Source organism: Balaenoptera borealis (assembly GCF_965194805.1).
Source record: "Balaenoptera borealis genome assembly, chromosome: 13".
NCBI classification, from domain to species: domain Eukaryota; kingdom Metazoa; phylum Chordata; class Mammalia; order Artiodactyla; family Balaenopteridae; genus Balaenoptera; species Balaenoptera borealis.
The window spans coordinates 22,296,314-22,310,836 of NC_138870.1; the positions used below are offsets into that span (position 1 = coordinate 22,296,314).

The 14,523-nt window shown below is 38.1% G+C and overlaps 1 protein-coding gene across 6 annotated transcripts in view; it reads left to right on the forward strand.

The window, feature by feature from the left end:
- Positions 1-14,523, forward strand: part of RASSF8 (Ras association domain family member 8) — a 127,155-nt gene that overhangs the window by 45,219 nt on the left and 67,413 nt on the right. Inside the window, exons 3-4 of one of the 6 annotated variants that reach the window (XM_082352241.1) lie at positions 4,436-4,545; positions 7,558-7,641. The exons of 2 other annotated variants lie outside the window; for them this stretch is intronic. The gene's annotated coding sequence lies outside the window, so the exon portion shown is untranslated. Of the gene's footprint in view, positions 1-3,923; positions 4,546-7,557; positions 7,711-14,523 lie in introns of those variants that run through there. 3 more of the 6 variants (XM_082352243.1, XM_082352245.1, XM_082352244.1) reach the window with 3 other exon arrangements.

Genomic DNA, 14,523 nt, shown 5'->3' on the forward strand with positions numbered 1-14,523 from the left:
AAAGAACTGTTGGAAAGGAGGATAAAATTATTTGTAGATAATGAAAAAAAATCACAAAGACGGTCAACTAAAAATAATAGAATGTAGTAAAGTTCCATTGTAAATAATGGAAATATCATGATCTATATAGTAATAATAACTAGTTCCAAAATGTGAGAAAAAAGGAGCCCATTCATAGTAGCAACAAAAAGTATGCTGAGGATTAAACTTTGTGAGAAATGCGAATGGTATTTAGGAAGGAAACCATTAAACTTTTCTCTCAGGGTGCAGAGACTCAGTATGGAAGACAATTCATTAATTATTTTCGATCTCTTTATATTGACTTGTAAGTTTAATATAATTAAAATCTCAGCAGGAAATTTTCACAGGTCAGTGATTCTGAATTTCGTATTTATGAAATAAGAGCCAAAAAATATTTATATAAAGATAGTAATTAAAATGGGAGATTGGGATGGACATATATACACTAATGTATAAAATGGATAACTAATAAGAACCTGCTGTATAAAAAAATAAATAAAATTCAAAAATTCAAAAAAAAAAAAGGATCCCAAATAAAATAATCCCAGAGAAATCCACAGAAAGATGCATTACAGTCAAGTTATCAGAAGTCAAAGACAGAATTTTTTTATTGAAGTATAGTTGATTTAGAATATTATGTTAGTTTCAGATGTACAATATAGTGATTCAATTTTTTTATAGATTATACTCCATTTAAAGCTATTATAAAATATTGGCTGTATTCTCCATCTGTAAAAAATAATAATAATAATAAAAATAATATGATGTTGATAAAGTAGACAAATACTTGAAACAGAATAGAAAGCCCAGAAGAATGTTTTATTGATTAAAAATTATATTATAAATATAAAAATGTAGTAATAAATATACTAGAAGAGAATGTTCATAAATATCTGATTTTGGGTTTAGGGAAAGATAAACTAAAATACAGATGCAAAGATTTAAAAAGGAATGATTCATATATGTAATTACATTAAAAATAAAATAATTAAAATTTGCATATGTCAAATCACAAAAAGTATTCTATATATATGTATATATATATTATCATATATATAACTAGAGTTAATACCCATATGTAAAGAACTACTTCAGATCAGTAAGAAAATAATCAACACCTAATTTAAAAAATTAGTTTGTAGCTCTGTTTTTAGTTTTTTAAGGAACCTCCATACTGTTCTCCATAGTGGCTGTACAAATTTACATTCCCACCGACAGTGTAGGAGGGTTCCCTTTTCTCCACACCCTCTCCAGCATTTACTGTTTGTAGACTTTTTGATGATGGCCATTCTGACTCGTGTGAAGTGATCTCTCACTGTAGTTTTGATTTGCATTTCCCTAATAATTAGCGATGTTGAGCATCTTTTCTTGTGCCTCGTGGCCATCTGTATGTCTTCTTTGGAGTCTGGGATTGACATGTATACACTGCTATATTTAAAATAGGTAACCAACAAGGACCTGCTGTATAGTACAGGGAACTCTGCTCAGTATTCTGTAATAACCTAAATGGGAAAAGAATTTGAAAAAGAACAGATATATGTATATGTATAACTGAATCATTTTGCTGTACACCTGCTACTAACACAATATTGCTAATCAACTATACTCCAGTATACAAGAAAAAGAAAAAGAAAAATTAGTTAGTAGTTCCTAGTAGTTTAAAAAAGAATACAAACAGATGTAGATCTAAAGATTTGTTTAATTTTAATATCATATTTAGTATATCACATTATTAAAGATTAAAAAAACATGTACGTGACATATATATGAGTGACCTGTACATAAAATGTAACATAAGCAGACATATGTAATTCATAACGTTGGCAGTGGGAGAAGTAAGAAAGATCAAAATGCTCATATAATGCACCTAGAAGGTAGACTAGTACTCTGTAGCCAATAATGGAATCTATCTGTCTGTCTGTCTACCTACTTCTTTATCTGTAGATAGTTTTTTTTTTTTACTATTTAATGAATGGGAAAATGATAGTAATCTAAAAAGTGACAGCATAAGGATGTAATATAAATTATAATCTTGTATTTTTTAACTATTTATGCAGAAAATAAACAAGGAGGCAATATACAAAAGTGTTGATGATTATCTCCAAGTGGGTAGAATTATAGGAAAATAATAATTATTATTAATATTACATTATTATTACAGATTCTCTAAAACAAATGTATTTGTATTCAGAAATTTGAAAGTAGATTTTTTTTAAAAGAATCTAAGATTGACCAAATGTCTAAGATTTCCTCATATGCCTTATTGAAAAAAAATTACCATAAAGATATATTTTTGTGACTTTCTGTCTGAATTTAAAAAAAAAAAAAAAAAAATCCCACAAGGACTCAGAGGCAAAGAATATACAAATCAATTTTCACTGCAAAGTAAAGGAGCTGTTACAGTGGAGGATTACTGGACTGAATGTCAATATTATGACATAGTATGAGTGTGTTTCATGTTTCGTAATTGCAATCATTGTTGCTTTTGTTGTGGTCATCCATGTACAATGCTTGGTGTCAGTCGATTTATCTCTCGTAAAAATAAAATACAGTGTGTGTGTGTGAAAAAAAAAATGAAAATAAAAAAATAAAGATATATTTATTGAGATGGACTATACACAGAATCAAGTAATGAATCAAGATCATCAGCCTCTGTGCAGCGTTGAACAGACTGCATTCCCAGGCTGCCATTCATATGAGACTGTGGTATATACCTGTGTATCGGGATCGTGTTCCCTGGAAGGGTGGGGTCCAGCATCCCTGGGAATGATAAAGAGCAGTGTGTCCCTAGGTTTAAATCTTAGCCCTTTCCCTGTGCCTGTTACATCAAGTGTCACAGCAGCTTAAATGTTCAAATATTGATTGCCAATGACATTGAATCAAAGTTAAAGTCATTATAGATTAAATGAGAGAATTAGGACATTTATTTTAATTCCATAGATATTTTGATTTATTATTTATCTCTGCTCCACTTCCCCATTGACTCCACTGTTTTGTTTACAATGATTATATCTGGGCAGGAAATTTAAGGAATTTTTAGGAAATAACCAGTCTCCCTTCTATCCCGTCTCCGCTTTCAGAGATACTGTGCCTCTCAAGTCTTAAGTATTATTTTGTTTAATTTACTTGTGCTGTTTTTCCTGAATATGGCTCTTAATGGTGACCTTGTTTTTTTCAGTAATGCTAATGGATTTGTGGGCACCACAGCCCCTTTGTGACTAAGGATTAACGTCTGTATTTAAAACGATTACTAAAAGTAATCCAGTAAGTTTAAAATGTACAGAAAGGTATAAAATGCAAAATAAGGTTACCTCCTTTCATTTTTCAGCCTTCAATCAAAGGTTACCATTGTTAACAGTTTCTTGGGTATCTTCATGTACAAAGAACATGTATTTATGTTTTTTTAAATTTATAGCTGTGTGTGTGTGTGTGTGTGTGTGTTACACAGGATTCTTTGCAGGTTGACTCCTTGAATTGCCAGAATAATCTTTTTTTTTTTTTTTTTTTTAAACCACTTTTCTTTTTTATAGCTACTTTATTTATTTATTTATTTATTTTATTTTTGGCTGTGTTGGGTCTTCGGTTCATGCGAGGGCTTTCTCCAGTTGAGGCAAGTGGAGGCCACTCTTCATCGCGGTGCGGGGACCGCTCTTCATCGCGGTGCGCGGGCCTCTCACTATCGCGGCCCCTCCCGTCGCGGGGCACAGGCTCCAGACGCGCAGGCTCAGCAGTTGTGGCTCACGGGCCCAGCCGCTCCGCGGCATGTGGGATCCTCCCAGACCAGGGCTCGAACCCGTGTCCCCTGCACTAGCAGGCAGATTCTCAACCACTGCGCCACCAGGGAAGCCCCAGCCAGAATAATCTTAAAGGCAGATATGATTATCAGATTACACGTTGAATTGGTCAGAGTTCAGTGAATATTTATTGCTGGTTTGCATTCTTCCATGTGTCTGAGTTTGTAAAAATGAGGTTAGTATGTAATTACGTGAGACTGTGATCGCATCTCCTCCTGATTGCACCGGTGACTATCATTTTAGTAGAGTCATTCTCTATGACCTGGTTTCTATCCCAGTAAATTGAGACAGTGCCTACATCTATCTACCTGAATGCAATAGGGAGAATATACAAAATCATTTTTTGTTTTCAAGATCTACTAAGGTAGTAATAATGTTATAACCCTCTTTCTAATTTTGCAAAGGCAGTTTCTTTTATCTAAAGTGGATTTCGTGAAAGTTATAGAAGAGGATGGAGTTCATGGTTTCTTGCTTTTAAGGAACATGTAGTCTCATCAAGTAAAAAAGGTTCACATCAGATGGGAAAAACAAAGTTTTTACTGCCAAGTAATACCATGTTATATCAACAGCTGAACTTATACACTCCGTCTCTTTCACTCCTCCTCTCTTTCACATTTCAGCTGGAGTGTACTTGCTTCTTAGAAATTTAGGGAAACTTATCCTGAACCTCCAGTTTCAAAACTTATGAAAATCTCCCCGTGATCTTGCTCGGTCTAGAGTCCTGTGTCAAGTGAGTATCCCTTCATCTGTCTGACTTGCCTCTGTGTGTGGTCTTCACTTCTGCCCAGTGTTAAACCTGCTTCTTTTAAAAGTGGTTTCTATTTCAAACACACACACACAACCCCACTTAGTGGTTCCACTAAAGACCAAGGAGTTAGAGGAAAGAGACTCACTTTGCAAGAAAGGCACCCTTGGTAGTCTTCCTGGCCGCTCACTTCATCCTTATCCCTTCCTTCCAGGATATCCCAAAGAGCTGTGTCTGTAGTTTCAGAAATTGCCACATATCGTCAGGATTCATCAGTCTGGGTACCAATCAGCTTAACCCATTGTTAACTGTGTGACCTTGAATTCTCTAAACTGCAGTTTTCTCACTTGAATGTTGGGTAAGAGTAAATTATGTATGTAAAGGACTTTGTATGTAAAAAATTCAATGAATGATAGCTGTCATCATTTTTATTAAAATAGTGCCATTTTTCCCAAATGCTTCAGTCTTGTTTCAGACACAGGCTAGATATATTTTTATGTAAGTAGACTTTCACTCTTTTATACTTAAGGAGACTATATAGTTGTTCAGACCAGACACTTTGGAGAGTGAAACATGGTACTGTTGGTAATTATGCTGTGATAACAATGTAAGCCATTGCTGTTCCAGGCAAACCCGGATGAGTGGTCACCCTGGGTATACCTATATCCCTAGTGCCTGATTTGTGGTGCAGGCTCAGAGGACTCGAGCCATTGTCCATTGAGTGAGAGGGGGGACATGGGACAAGTAAGGTCACATTTATCTTTCTGAGCTTATCAGAAATCATTAAATCATTAAATTGAGGTTAACAATAACTATCTCACAGGGTGGCTGTAAAGATGAAATGAAATTGTGATCTCATAAAGCATGGAGTATACACCTGGAAATTGGATACCTGTTAAATCCCCTCGCCATCTGTGCAAATTACCTTAGTGGCACTGATGGATAAGTTTTGTGTATAGATGTTTCTGCTGCGTTATGCACTTACCTCTCATACTTCCTTTCTGTTTCTTTTGACCGGACATTGTAGGTGGCAATCATAACTAACTGCACACATGGTTCCACAGTTTACAGTGGAGGTTTAGTCTATATTGTTTCAATTAAGCACTTTTTGACATTGAAAGGCATGAATTGTGGTGTTCAGTAACCACACCTAACTTTCTCTGTGGTATGCTTTTTTTTCTTTTGTGCTTCCTATTTTTTGGATGAATCATAATCTAAATAGGGGAATTTTTTTTTGGTAAATATCTGTTAAGCATGAATGTTTATATGCATTTAATAGACGTTGTTTGAATCAAAAGCACTTGTTTTGGACATCAAATGTAGAGATGTATTTCTTCTTTTGGGAAAAAATCTGTTAGCTCAACCTTGAAAATTGATAGAATATACATAATATACGTACCAAATTTGATTTTCTTATACTAATTTATAAATAACAGAAATCTGGGGACTTTCCTGGTGGTCAGTGGTTAAGAATCCGCCTTCCAATGCAGGGGACGAGGGTTCGATCCCTGGCTGGGGAGCTAAGATCCCACATGCCGCGGGGCAACTAAGCCCGCATGCCGCAACTACTGAGCCGGAGCGCACTGGAGCCCGCCCACCACAACTAGAGAGAAGCCCAGGAGCTTCAGCGAAAGATCCCATGTGCCACAACTAAGACCGACGCAGCCAAATAAATAAATAATCAATATGCAATAAAAATAAAAATAACACAAATCTGGAGGAAGTCGTAGACCTTAAGGTTTGGATCTTTTGCAGAAGGATAAGAGCCTTTCACCATAATTTTCCATAGCTGTTCATTTCATTAGCAATTCTTTTCGACATGGTACTGCCCAGTCTTTTGGCTTACAGAGTCTACTGGGGGATAGACAGGTGGTGAATGGTTATGGTCATGTTATAAATTACACAACAGTGGAATGAAGGAGGTGCTATGGGAGCACATGGGGAAGTACTGTAACTGCAGAGGTTAAGGAGAGATGCTTGTGGAGATCATTTGAGCTGAGTACTTAAAAGTGAGTAGGTCTTTAGGGAGGCAGCAGAAGGCCTTCTAAAATAGCCTGGGAAATAGCATATGCAAAATCTAGAAAGGCACATAAGGAGCATGATGTGTTTGGGGATAAACAAGTACATCTTGGTGTGAATATGAATATGGATGGGAAGGAGATGGCTGATTTTAAAAAATAGATTCATATTCTAGTTTGATAGAAACAAGCTTTTCTTTTAGGGGCTCTGGGCTTTATGGTAGTTTAAAGGATAAAAATTATAAGTAAACAAAGTTCTAGTTGGAGGGTAAGTAGAAATATTGATGGTTTGGAGTAACCTAAACTTCAGATATCTCTGTAAGGAGAAAATTTATTCACACTTTTTATTCTTGATAATTTCTTTATAGTCTCAAGAAATTAAATATTTAAATATCTTTATTCTTCAAAAGGATATTACTACTTTAAAATATTCTCACTTTAAAAAATAAGTATAAATAGATAACATTCAAAGCTATACTGTTTCCAGGCCATTGATTTAATGTTCCTTTCACTTTAACATTTTCTCCTGTTAGCTGCCCCAGCCACTGGACAATTTTACTGTGCAGATTCTTTGCAAATTTTGCCTTGTCAGAATGGGAATTGTGTGACGGATGAAATGATTAAAGATTGTACTTTTTTGATACAACAAATAATAATGCTTTCAGAAAAACAGGCTGGTATTAACTGCCATTTCTATTCCATTTTGCTTTCAAGGATCATTTGAATGTATACTCTCTATCTTTTCATTATATCAAAAAGCAGAAATATAAATAGTGATTTTTACTATTAACCAAGTAGTAATTTCTTATAGTAGTGTTATATTTATATCCTCATGTGAAAAGCAAAATTATGTCATATGGGTGACTTTACCTTCGTTCTGGCATCATCTTGCCGGCGTCATTTTGTATTTTCCCTGTGAAGCCCCATGGCATCTTGCAAGCATATACATAAAATCTTAATGTTATTTTTTACTTGGAAGGTACTTTGAAGATTCAGATTTGAGGTTGAAGAGAGGAAGGCGCATTTGGGGACTGATCTGCTGCCTCTAGACTTCTTCTCTAGGGTAAAAATTCACTGTTCTTCTCTGTGGTCTCAGTGCTGCCTAGCCGGTAGATAAAGATCGGTCAAATAGGTAAATACATCTCTTTGTTTGCAGAGCCTGAATTACAACCCAGATCATTTGATTCCCAATCAGTCCAGTGTTCTTCCCTGCACACTGGTACTTCCCCATACTGCAAAATGGATTTACATAGTAGCAAATTTCCAAGGTTTCAAGTTATGTGTCATGTGTAGTTGCCAGCTATTATAATCCCACCGCCATCTCACAAGAAAGCCAAGCTCACCAACATGTTAGGACAAGGGGACCATCTGGGCTAAGAACCGATGGATATACTAGGATATTCTTGAATAAATTTTACTCCCTTGCTCAAGATGGATGGCACTTTGTGCTTTTCAGCATGTTGCTCACACTTCTTTTGATCAAACTATGAATCAGCAGATGCTATAGGATTGTAGGCTTTATTTCTAGAGTAGTGTGTCTAAGCAGGAGAGGTTCCTCTACCAAGAGTGTTTGGGACATTTGCGATGCCATTTGTGAGGACATTCAATCACTGGTTGCTACAGTGATGGAAGAGGTACTACCAGCAGTTAGTGAATGGGTGACAGAGAGGCCAGCCATCCTATCATGCACAGGTCAGTCCCACACAAAAACTTAAAAATGGCCCACTGTGCTTTACCCGTGAAAATCCACAGCTGGACATAACCTTTTACACACATACACAAAGCACTTTTGCATTGTCTTAAAATACAATTAGTTTTCCAGGAATGAAACTATTATGTAAATTAAGGGAAAACGTACTTAATGCAGAACTTGAAAAAGAGTTGTCCCCTGACTTAAAAAACTGTGTCCTAGACAGCAGTGCCCCTTGTAGTACTCGAGTTTCCTATCACTGTACCTGTTAGCGGCCTGCACTTACAACTGTTGCAGTCACGATATAGGTGTGAGTATCATCCCTCAGTACTGGTGGGGGGTTGGTTCTAGGACACACCTCATATACCAAAATTTGAGGATGTTGAAGTCCCATAGTTGGCCCTCTGTATCCGTAGTTCTGCATCCACAGATTCAACCAGCCGTGGATCGTGTAGTACTGTAGTATTTATTGAAAAAAAATCTGCATATCAGTGGACCCACACAGTCAAACTCATGCTGTTCAAGGGTCAACTGTACTTCATTATGTCTTGTCATTTACGTATTTAAGTTCATGTCTCTGTTTGTTTTCTTTTATTTCTCTTCTTTCTGGCTTCTGTGTTGGGAATGGGAGATTTGGAGGTGGAGGAAGTGCGGGTGGAAGCGGTGAGACTCGTCAGGAGGCCAGTGGAGTAACTCAGGGGAGAGTATGGTAGGGTGGGTAGAGGTGGAGCCAGCAGGATTTCCTGACAGATTGGATGATGGGTAGTGAGAGAGAGGAGTCAAGATTAACTGTAGGCCTTTTGGCCTAAGCACCTAAAAGGGTGCATCCTGGGTGGTTTGAACTGAGATGAAAGAGTGTGGGTGCAACAGATTAGGGAGGTAAGATCAAGAGTTCCTTTTGAGGCATGTTGAGTCCAAGTTGCCTACGGGACGTCCAAGTGCCAATGTTGTGTTGGCATCTGAATGTGAGGCTGAGGTGAGCTAAAAATGTAAATGTGGGAATTGTCAAGTATATGGCATTTCAAGTTGTGGTAAGTTGAATGAGATCGCCCAGGGTGTGAATATGGATAGAAAGAGTAGAGGACCAAGGACAGATCTGGGACACTCAGACAGTAGGAAAGCGTAGAGAAGAGGAGGTTGAGAAGGGACACCAGTGAAGACAGAGGAAAACCAGGAGAGCACAGTGTCCTAGCAGCCAAAAGCATAAAGTGTATTGGGAGGAGGGGGCGTAAACTGACTCTAGATTTAGCGCCATGAAGGTGATCGGTGACCTTGATGAAGGGGTTTGGTGGAGTATGGGGGTAAGAGCCTGACAGTAATGAGCTCAGTAGAGTGGGAGGTAGGAAAATGAAAAGGGACAAGAAATGAAGGATAGGTAGTGGGGAAAGTGGGATCAGAAGAAAGCTGTTTTTGTTTTTTGTTGTTGCTGTTTTTAAGATGGTAAGGTAGCTACTGGTTTATTCTCTGATCCAGTATAAAAATCAATGGACAGAGTGGTGATGTTGGAGCAGAGATGGGCGGGCCGGCACCCTGGTCCCCCACGGGGCTCTTGTGGCTGTAGCGCTCGTTTTCTAGGCAGCTGATTGCCGCAACCCTGGAAGAGCTAACTGATACCTAACAGATTTTGAGGCCCAGGGGCCAGAGGCTTTCTCACTCACTAGTGTTTCTTTTTTGTTTAGGAAAGTTGGTCAGCCACCAAACAAGAGCTTAGATTTTCGCCAGAAACTAAATTAGAAATTAGTGGAAAATTAGAAGGGAAGGTAGAACCAGTCGCTTCTCCTTAGGCAGCGACCAGAGAGCAGCTAAAGTTTTTCCTTCCGGTCCACTGGGACCATCTTAACCGTTTAGACTTGCAGGCAGAATGGTGCAAGGTCTTTACAATAAGTAAAGTGAGGCACCTAGGAGGGCACAGAATGTAAGGAGGCACTCACTCTCAGCGTCGTGCAGGTAGTATTGGCACTTGACAATGATGCCTCCTTACGTTTTGTGCCTTGCTTGCCACCCCTGAATTCCCCCAGCCCTGAGAATGGGCACTGTGATTTGTTTAAGGGACAGTAGGAAAGCTCTTTGCCCTAATTATCTCTTCTCATACTACCAATTGGAGATGAAGTTAATGTGCTTTAGTTAGTCAGATATTCCTCTTCCCCCTTAATGTCTAGTCGACTTCAACCACTGGAACCAACATAAAGAGAACTTGATGAAGAAGAAAAGTGTTTCTGGGCTGCAAAATTCTATTGTTGGTGATGGCAGAACAGGAGATAGTTGATTGGAGCCTTTGGATAGACAAGGGGCAACATAAGGGACTGTTGGGTCCCTACGAGGCCAGGGTACAGGGACTGGGAATACAAGGGAGACTGGTTAGAATCAATCCTGTTTATGAAGACTGGAATAGATTAGTCAGATATTTCCCAGATGAGCAATATTATTTTTGATACTGGTAGTTACTCTCCTAGGCCCTTGCTTCCTCTTTACGTCCAATCCCACAAGCATCTGAGTCAAATATATGTGATGACATGATTAATTAACTAATAAATGGAGATGACCCATGAACTTCTGTTTAAATCTAGTGTCTTTAAAGGTTTTGTTGTCATACGTGTAGCAATAGTAGGCCTTTAGGTGATGCTTTTTGAAACAAGTATAGAGTCTGCTTAATTGTTTATTTTATTAGATGGTAGAGTATATATTAATTCAGGGTTGCAGACTGCCTAGATTCAGGTCTTGGCTTTTCCCCTAATGAGGTGTGTGATCTTGGGCAAGTTTTACAACTTCCCTGTGGCATGGTTTCCTCTTCTAAAAAGTAGGGACAATAATAGTACCAGTCTCTTAAGATTATTATGAGAATTAAATAAATTGATACATTCAAAGCACTTAGCACTTGTTAATACTTTAACAAAAGCTGTCAGGCATTTAATATTTTAAAAGTGAGGAAACTCAATCTCCGCTTCTTCCCCAAATAGCATTATAACCGGCAATGAATGCTTGAGTGTTGGCTCTGTGAACTGTAGTTATTTAGCCTTTTTTCAATGGCTGTAAACAGCTTCTTGTATTTCTGAAGATGGAGGAATAGAAGACATCTTCCCATTTGGCCTCATGTCTATATATCACCCTTGACACCTAAACATAACTGGGCTCATATATTATTTTGTTATTTATTTATATCTTTACTAATCACATGAGTGAGTTGGATTTTTAAAAATTGGTGGGGACTATGTTTAGTATCCAGATTTGTTTCTTCTTGGGCGTTCTTTATCCGTGATACTGCATTTCATGTGAGTTTGTCCATCTTCATGCTCTGTCCCTCCACCCAAATTTATAGAATCAAATTAAAGGAAACTATCTCCAGAATTTAAAAAAAGGTGAGATTTCCGTGCAGTCAGTAGCGTGTTATCCTCAGGGCCTGTGTTGGCATGGGCTCGCCCTCAGGGAGCTTGGCAGTTGTGCCCAGTAATGAGAGCAGACTTATTCTTGTGTGGTGTGCCCACGGCACTGCCCTCCCAGCTTCTCTCCTGTTCCCAGTAATCCAAGTCTGTTTCATAAACCCATGGTAAGATGTGGCTTCTCTAGCAGTAGTCACCTGGTGGGGCAGCATTTTAGTGTTCGTATAACACTTTGAAGTAGAAGAGTCTAGTTTGATGCTCACAGCAAACTAAAGAGGGAAATAGTCTTATCAGTATTCTGCATGTGGAGAAATGAGCATCCATGAGGTTAAGGAAGTTCAGGGTTAAAAGGTTAAAATAAGCAGTGAACCCAGGTCTGCTGACACTTTAAATCCTATGTCCTTCCATTTTCATTGCTTTCCAATCAGATTCACTCAGGCTCAGTAAAATCATATACTGTAATAAGACCTGGAGTAGTAGCCAACCCTATTAATTAGAAATCATCATCATGGAGTCAGAATTTCAAGCAATATTGTCATATTTGACACTGTTTTTAGCTGTTGAAAACTACTTTTTATAATAAAAGGATCTAGTTTCCTTTTAGTGATATTGTTCATTCTCCTGGTTATATATCATAAGCATTTTCTATCTAGCTTTAAATTTTTAAAGGTCTTTTTTTCATTTTATATATATATATATATATATATATATATATATACTTTGTCGTTAAAGTAGATTTCATGTTGATTGAAGTCTGTTTTCTTTCACTGCCGCTGGTGTTGAGTAGGCCTAGATTAAGACTCTGAAATTCTTGGAAGAGTGTGATTACCAGTTCCTATCCCATACTTGGTAGGTAGGTGAGTGGTCCCAGGAAGAGTAAAAAGGTTCTAATTTTGTAACCACTATTTTCCTAAACCTCATTCTGAGTAAATGGCACATTTCTATATTGCGTGGACAGACCTCAGACCTGTAGCGTTGGTCTGGGGAGTATGAGAGGGTGGCCCTGGCCCTTCGTTGCTTCGTGGAGTTGTGTCCGTGTGCCCTGCGTGAGCTGCCGGTGCCTCTGCTCAGCAGATGCAGCCACAGCTGGCTGGAGCCGTAAATCCAGTGACTTGCTGACTGAGAGCTCACTCACCACAGCAGCGGATTTGGGCAGGGACCTGCCTTTCAAGATCACATTCAGTGATCAGTCACTAATGAGCCCTGAAAGACTCAAACTCCTGTAATATTACACATAGTAGCTATTTTAAAGTAATGACTGCATGCCAGGTTGTATTTAAGTCTTCATGTTCATTGTAACTTAGCTCTGACAAATTTAAGGATTATTATTCCCATGTTAGAGCCAAGGAAGCTAGTAATCTGTCTAAGGTCATACACCTAATATGTGGAGAGGTCAGGATTTGAACCCAGGGCTGTCTGACCACTAAAATGTGTTCTTAACCAACAGCTTCCATAGGAGGGATGGTGAAATATGTCATGTGTGTATGCTGCCTGTGTTCACAGCAGACATAATTAATTGATTGTGGTATGTGTTTGTGCTGAGCCTGATAATCCTTTTCAGCATTGCATCCTTGGTATCTGTAGTCCAACAGCCTTCGAAGGCAAGGTAAAACACATGTGCTCTCCTTAACTGCAAATGTGCCTGTATTAACTTTCTCCTAAATTCCAGTGGTGTGTTGAAATTGGGCTGATTTTGCTTTTGGGAAATAATAAATAAGGTAGATAATTGCTGTATTTTATAGGAAGAGCAAACATGCAGTATTTTTCTATAGAAGTCTTGATTGAAGTGGAAAATTGAATTTAATACAGGTTAAATTCCATTTTAAATAACATAAAATCATCTCCATGTCAAAAAAAATGTAAGACAAGTTGATTACTGATTTATGCTTATTTATTTGAAATTTTTCTCAAATGGATATTTGAAATAAAAGAGCAAATTTTGACAGTGTTCATGGAGTTTGTTATCATGAAATTAGATTTTTTTTTTTTTTTTTTACAATCAGCAAAAACTGGCTGTGGAGTCTTCATTAAATTTTAATCATCGATCAAAGTACTAATCCTTTAAGAATTGAATTTAATACTCTGTGTTTCAGTTAAAATTGTGGAAATTATTAGGATTGCAGCTTTAGTTAGTTAGTCCTTTTTCCTTTCGACCTTACTACTACTTCAGCTGAAGATAGTGTTTTCTTTTTTAAATTCCACATATGGTCAGATAGACATTCCAATGTCTCTTCCGACCCCTTGATATAAAGGGGCTCCACGCACTGCGGGATTATTGAAGAGCATCTTTTTTTTTTTTTAATAAATTTATTTTATTTATTTATTTTTGGCTGCGTTGGGTCTTTGTTGCTGTGCGTGGGCTTTCTCTGGTTGCGGCGAGCGGGGGCTACTCTTCTTTGTGGTGCACAGGCTTCTCATTGCGGTGGCTTCTCTTGTGGCGGAGCACGGGCTCTAGGCGTGCGGGCTTCAGTAGTTGTGGCATGAGGGCTCAGTAGTTGTGGCTCACGGGCTCTAGAGCGCATGCTCAGTAGTTGTGGCTCATGGGCTTAGTTGCCCCATGGCATGTGAGATCTTCCCGGAGCAGGGCTCAAACCCGTGTCCCCTGCATTGGCAGGCGGTTTCTTAACCACTGCGCTACCAGGGAAACCCCTGAAGAGCATCTTGTCACAGGATTTTCAGGGTCGGAGTTTTTGAGCCAAAGACCAGTAATACCTACAATATTAAATTGTCATTCCTGTCTGCTGCTTGGTGTTCACATTTCTAGAAAATGCACTCTTCATTTTTCTCCTCTGAAATCTGAGACACAAATCTGAGAAATAGAAAATAATTTGTCAAAATATGTATTCATAGATAGGCCATTCTACCAGCAAAGAGATTA